Source organism: Candoia aspera, chromosome 4 (genome assembly GCF_035149785.1).
Source record: "Candoia aspera isolate rCanAsp1 chromosome 4, rCanAsp1.hap2, whole genome shotgun sequence".
In the NCBI taxonomy this organism is placed as follows: Eukaryota; Metazoa; Chordata; class Lepidosauria; order Squamata; family Boidae; genus Candoia; species Candoia aspera.
This window is the reverse complement of record NC_086156.1, coordinates 110,120,021-110,127,160: the sequence shown is the minus strand read 5'-3', so window position 1 is coordinate 110,127,160 and position 7,140 is coordinate 110,120,021.

Below are 7,140 nucleotides of genomic sequence, written 5' to 3'. Positions count from 1 at the left end.
GTGAGAAAGAAGTGGACCAACTCCCACCCCATCGAAAAACTGACTGTGCGATAGAGTTGGTCCCCGACGCTCAACTGCCCAAACCAAAAATTTATGCCATGACTCAAAAGGAACTGGCGGCATTGAGGGAGTTTGTGGACAAAAACTTGGCCAGGGGTTTTATTGAACCAGCAAATTCGCCAGTGGGCGCCCCCGTCTTGTTTCGAGCGAAGAAGGATGGGACATTGAGACTTTGTACAGATTACCGCGGATTAAATGCGGTCTCGATATTAAACAAATATCCCCTGCCGTTAATAAAAGACATGTTAGCACATCTGGCTAAGGGGAAAATCTTCTCTAAGCTGGATTTGCGGGAAGCCTATTTCCACATCCGCATACGGGAGGGGGATGAATGGAAGACTGCTTTCAATTGTCCACTGGGTTCTTTTCAGTATAAAGTTTTGCCTTTTGGGTTGGTGGGGGCACCAGGGGTGTTCATGCAATTGATCAATGAAGTGTTACATGAACATTTGTTCAAGGGTGTACTGGTCTATTTGGATGATGTTTTGATTTATACTGAAACGGAAGAGGAACATGAGCACTTGGTGAAACAGGTGCTTAGCAAACTGAGAAAGGCTGAGCTCTATGCTAAGCTTTCTAAGTGTGAATTTCATCAGACTCAGCTTGACTACCTGGGGTACAGGATCTCTGACAAAGGCATTGAGATGGATCCTGCGAAGATTCAAGCTATTTTGGGGTGGGAGCGCCCGCGCACCCGCAGGCAGCTCCAAAGTTTTCTTGGGTTTTCCAACGATTACTGCCAATTCATCCAGGGGTTTGCCGAAATTGCGTTGCCTCTCATTGACTTGTTACGTACGAAGGGGTTGGGGGACACACACAAGGTAAAGAACCTGGGGGCATTGCTCAATTGGACACCTGACTGCCAGTTGGCTTTCAACAAACTCAAAAGCCTGTTCACTGCTGAATCCAGTCTTCAACACCCTGATCCCACTAAACCCTTTGTGGTTCAAGTGGATGCTTCCGATTTCTCAATTGGAGCATTCTTGCTGCAAGCAGATGCTGACAACCGCCTGAAGCCGTGTGCGTATCTGTCCCCAAAATTTTCCGAGACGGAAAGGCAGTGGCATGTTTGGGAGAAAGAAGCTTTTGCAGTCAAGGCTGCTTTGGAGGCATGGTGCCACCTATTAGAGGGAGCTAAATGTCCTTTTGAGGTTTGGACTGACCATAAAAATTTGGAAGCGCTCAGCACACCCCGTAAGCTCAGTCCTAAGCAGATCCGCTGGGCTCAATTTTTCAGTCGCTTTGACTTTAAGTTGAAATTCATTTCGGGCAAGAAAAACTTCCTGGCTGATGCACTTTCCCGCCTGCCCCAGGATTCAGTCCAGGCACCTGACATTGTGGGTATGGTGTGGACAGCACCCCAATTGGGGTTGCAAGCTGTCACACACAGTCAGACTCGTGCACAGCTGCCCCCAGCGTCGGTTTCACCGGCTGGGGGAAGGACGCCAATCCCTCGCAATTGCAACAGTTTCTGCTAGAGGTGAAATCTGATACTTGGTTGCAAGTGAATAGAGACAATGTTACATTTGACAGAGGCTTCGCTTGGAAGCAAAACCGCCTCTATGTCCCTGACAGTTTGCAAAGGGAAATTTTGATTAGGTCTCATGATGATAAAGTGGCTGGTCATTTTGGGTTTGTCAAAACCTTGCATCTGGTACGCCGCCAATTTTGGTGGCCCACATTGAGACGTGATGTAAAAAGTTATGTTGCTTCTTGTCCTGTCTGTGCCATGTCAAAATGGAAGGGGGGTAAGCCGCACGGGCTGCTGCAGCCGGTGGCCAGCCCCTCCCGTCCTTGGGAGGAGGTTTCTATGGACTTCATTGTGGATTTGCCTCCTAGTCAGAGAAAGACTGTGATTTGGGTGGTAAAGGACTACTTTTCCAAGCAAGCCCATTTCATTCCATGTGCTTCAATTCCATCTGCTCAGCAATTGGCCCGCCTTTTTCTAATCCACATCTACCGAATTCACGGTAGCCCCTCCCGCTTGGTCACGGACCGCGGGACACAGTTCACTTCCCAATTTTGGAAGGCATTTTTGAAGCTGGTGGGCACCAAGCAGGCGTTGTCCACTGCGTCGCATCCAGAGACTGACGGATCTACGAAGGTTCTTAATTCCACCCTGGAACAATTTTTGAGGGCATTTGTCAACTATCAGCAGGATAATTGGGTTGATCTGCTACTTTTTGCTGAGGTGGCTTATAACAACGCCGTCCATCAGAGCACAGGGCACACCCCTTTCCGTACTGTGTTTGGCCGGGACTTTGTTCCCATTCTTGACTTGACTCAGCCCTCCACAAAGCCCTCCTCCGCTTCTGATTGGGCTGCTCACCTGGCTGATTCGTGGCCGGTAATTCAACAGGCGTTGGCTGATGCCCAATCTGCCTATAAACTGCACGCTGATAAGCGACGAGCCCTTCAACCTGCTTTTAAAGTTGGTGATAAGGTCTACCTTTCCACCAAGTTCATTAAGTCCCCTCAGCCCTCGAAGAAGTTGGCTCCTAAGTTTGTTGGTCCTTTTCCCATTGTGGGAGTTGTGAACCCTGTCACGTTTAAACTGGATTTGCCACACAATCTGAAATGTTTACATCCTGTTTTTCATTGCAGTTTGCTCAAGCCTGTCAACCACTCCCACCATTGGCATCTGCAACCCCCACCTCCTGCTCCGAACATGATTGACGGACAGCAACATTTTGAGGTGAAGGAGGTCCTTGATTCTCGCCGACTTTGTGGCACCCTGCAGTACCTCATTCGGTGGAAACACTTTCCCCACCCTGAGTGGGTGTCTGCCCGTGATGTTCACTCTCCTGTTTTAGTTAGACGCTTTCATCTAGCTTATCCTCTGAAACCTGCTCCTTAGTGTTTTTGGGGGGGCGGTATGTCATGTTCACCGTTCCAATGTTGCCGGTACATCGTAACGTTTCGCATGTCATTTGGCTGATGCGTGTTTCGTCTGGGAGGGGAGGAGGATTCCATCTCGTGGGATTGTTATATGTTAGCAGCTGGATTGGAATGTGTTTGGGTTATCTCGTGTGTTCAAGGTTCCTTTCCCAGGACATCAGCAGAAACGGTTACCAGCACCTGGGGGGGGGGGGGGAGTTTGCAACGGCAGGGCGAGGGGAGGGATTACATTTGAGCCGAGGGTTTTTAGTTTGTATTTGGCGCGCTTTTGCTCATTCTCAGCTTTCTCTGTATTTGCATACTATTCTTTAATAAATCAGATATCATTAAGTTCCTGCTTGTGAGACTGAGTCTATTAGGGTAGGCAATCCTTACAGTATACTTAGACAGAACTTCCACTGGTTAAGCACCTATTGAAGATCACCAGCCACCTTCCTCAGTGGAAAAAGTTCTGTCTAATTGTGAGGTCTTTCATTGCCTAGCTGAGGCTACAGTACTGCCTTACAAGAAGCTAAGCTCTTCTTACGAATTACTCTGCCTATGTTTTTTTTCCCAGTTGGTAGATAAATCATGAGTAATATGTTTATTGATTTTGAAGGCCTTGAATAGCACATCTCTTTATAATCAGCCTAGGTGATTACCCTGTTTTCACTCTGTAACTAAAGTGGGAGACTGGAGAGATAGATTGTGTGCCTGTTTTGAGTTTTTGTGAAATTGGGAAATAAAGGCCTGCATATTCTCTTTACTATGAAATGTGAAAATAACTTTATACCTTTCTTTCCCCTGAAATTTCTTTCACTTAATTCATTAAATGACCCATCCTATGTAATCTGTACTGAAGCTCCACAGCTTCCTAAGTTATCATATATTTCCACTTTTATAGTGCCCACCTGAAAGGTGAAAGGTCCCCTGTGCAAGCACCGAGTCATGTCTGACCCTTTGGGGGGACGCCGCTTTCACAACATTTTCTTGGCAGACTGTAGCGGGGTGGTTTGCCCTTGCCTTCCCCAGCAGTCACCTTCCCCAGCGAGCTGGGTATTCATTTGACTGACCTCGGAAGGATGGGAGGCTGAGTCGACCTGAGCCAGCTACCCGAGAGAGAATCCAGCTTCTGCTGGGATCAAACTCAGATTGTGGGGAGAGTTTCGGTTGCAATGCTGCCGCCTTCCGCTTTGCGCCACACGAGGCTCTTACTATCTATAGTGTCCACCTAGACTAGCATTATCGTACTACTTCTCTTCTTGTCTTTGATTTTGATATTAGAAATACTATAGTATAGTATAGTATATTAATATTTTTGCATTTATTACAGATTGGTATATTAACTGAGTGGTATTTCCCCCTGTAATGGTTTTGTTTTTTGTTCTTTCGAGCCAGCTTTGACTCTTGTGAGTGCCTGGACAAGTCCCTGCAGTTTTCTTGGCAAGATTTCAGAAGTGGCTTGCTATTGCCTCCTTCCTAGGGCTGAGAGAGAGAGGGACTGGCCCAATTCTGGGAGGTGAAGTCCACGCATCTTAAAGATACCAAGGTTGAGAAACACTAGAACAAAGCACTTGGTGTGAATGCAGGAGACTTTCTATGCAGTTAGTTTAAGAATTCATGGAGATACTGTACCTTTGTGCTCAGGTTTTATTCATGCTGTGAGCATGTTCTATGTTGTTGTGAGCTGTCGAGGGTTATGGTGCACAAGAGGGATGGCCATATGAGTCTTTTAAATAAATAAACAAAAATAAATCTGCACTCCTGTGTTCCCCAGTATGTCCATCAAGCTTTCATGTTGGCTATCACATTGATCCAAGCCAACCATGTGAGGCTTGGGCAGTTGTAAAGTATTAATATTACTATCTATATTACTATCTCCTGTTATGTACATGAGTACTGACTACATCATCCCAGTCCATTAAAGGCGTTCTTTCCTTGTACGCAATAGAGGAGGGATCACCTGGTGTCCTACTTTCCATCTCTATTCTGCCGCCATTATATACATAAAAGGGTTACAGCCGGAATCACCAAAGGCCACTCCCTTTGGAACCATCTATGCTAATTACCCACATTATTGGTTCCAATGGCTCTGAAAAGTTCTGCGCTACTTTTTATACATAGATACACGGAGAGATAATGTGAATTCTGGCCTATGTTCATGTCTCTTTCTCTGCTTCTCCTTGCCTTTTACCCTGTTTTTGCTGCTGAAATGTTTTCATGTTTACTGATCTTTAATAAATACCAAGATACAAAGATATTTTTTGCTAGTTGCACTGAGTGGTATGCATGCTTTCTCTGATCTGGATATAGGGACTGACTGGGAGGGTGTTGGTGCAAACTAGACTGAAAATGACCCAACAATGAGAATTAAGTAAGGCTATTTCCCTGTATTTTGTCTGTCTCCTTACCTCTTCTTAAGAATGGTTGGGCTGATGGTCACCAGGCTTGTTTTGGTACCCACATCTTCAGGGAAATCCAGAGGAGGCAGACTGATTCTGAATTGGTGTGCAGGAAGAAAGTACAAGACAAATTTGCACCTGTTCTACATATTTTTAAAATTATTATTTTGCATCTTCTAAATCAGCAGGAATCAGTTGAGCCAATCTGCTTTTTATAGTTAAAACTAAGCAGGCTACTTCTAGACTGGTTCATGGATGACCTATGCCAGGGTTTCTCAACCAGGGTTCCACAAGAGGTCACTGGGGATGCCCTGGGAGATCATGATTTATTGAAAAAGATATTTCAAATTTGGGCAACTTCACATTAAAGAGGTAAGTTTCCTTCTTTATTTTTAGTTTAAGAACACTGTTAATGCATATATACAGGCCTACACATGAAACGAATATAACGATGGAGTCCTTGGTGCTCTCTGAGCCTTGTTGTTTTCTTGCTTGTCTTAATGGGCATTACAGAGATTCACAAATGCCCATCCTTACGAATAAATTCCTAATCTACTCCACCAAATCATAAAATAGTAAATATGGTTATTGAGGCCAATGAGTCTAATCCCTGCTAAGTGTAGGAATCGAAATTAAAATCCGTTTTTCTCAGGCTGGGAATCTTCAGATTCCTTCATTTGCGAGAGGCAAGGCTGAGCTGGAGAGTCTAGTGAACGGTTGTCCCCAACAAGCTGTTCCTCCTCTGGCTGTGCTTTTACATTCTTTTCTTCCTGCCATTTCAAGGCAGGAGCCAATCGGCTGGCCCTTTGATCACCACCTATCAGCTGATCCTGTTTTTTTCTTTTTAGGTTTCCCGCTGGGTTGAGCCCTGTGGCTTTTTTCCTGCCGTTTCTGCTGAGCTCCCCCTCCTTCCACTCAAAGTCAGGCTGCATTCTGACAGGTTCACAGAAACTTTCAAATTTTTAAGTAAGGTTTTTAAGAAAACGGGACAAAATGGACATTTATATTAAAACGACGGGACGGTCTGGAAATGTTAAAAAAACAGGCCTGTCCCGTTCAAAACGGGACGTATGGTCAGCCTACGTCTTCATAAACTCTCCTACCATTTAAGCTCCAGTCAGCAGGCTTTACCATCTATATTTAGTGTTTCTGGCAGGCTTCAGTTGTGATGAGCAGAGATGGACTTCCATTGCAATGCATTTTTCAGAGGCAAGGCAAGGTACGTGTTTTTTTAGGGTTTCTGGTTAATTGTAATAGGTTCAATTTCTGAATCAGTTGATTGTCGGTGATAGTTTCATGTTTACTTATTTTTCATTTTTTCAATTTATATAGCTGCCTCTCTCACATACATGACTCTGGATGGCTCACACAGTTAAAACAAAGAAGAAACAAATACAAACAAACAACCCAAACAAAAAAACCATTAAAAACAAATTAAAACCAGAAACATAATCTGTGGGAGAGTGCAGTCCATAGATTACAAGCAATGCAATCATTTTGCAGGCTCCATACTTACACCAGATGCCCAGGCTTGATGGCAAAGCCAACATGTTATCATTGTAGGAGGAGAGCCGTGTTAGCCTATGGTAACCGAAAATCAGGAGTCTGGTAGCACCTTTTTGGACTAACAATTTTATTAAAAGGCATCAGTTTTTGTGAACTGCAACTCACGTGATCAGATTTATCAGATGAAGTGGCATCTGATGATGTGAGCTGTAGTTCGCAAAAACTGATGCCTTTTAATAGAATTTGTTAGTCTGAAAAGGTATTACCAGACTCCTTCTAATCTATGTTATCCTTG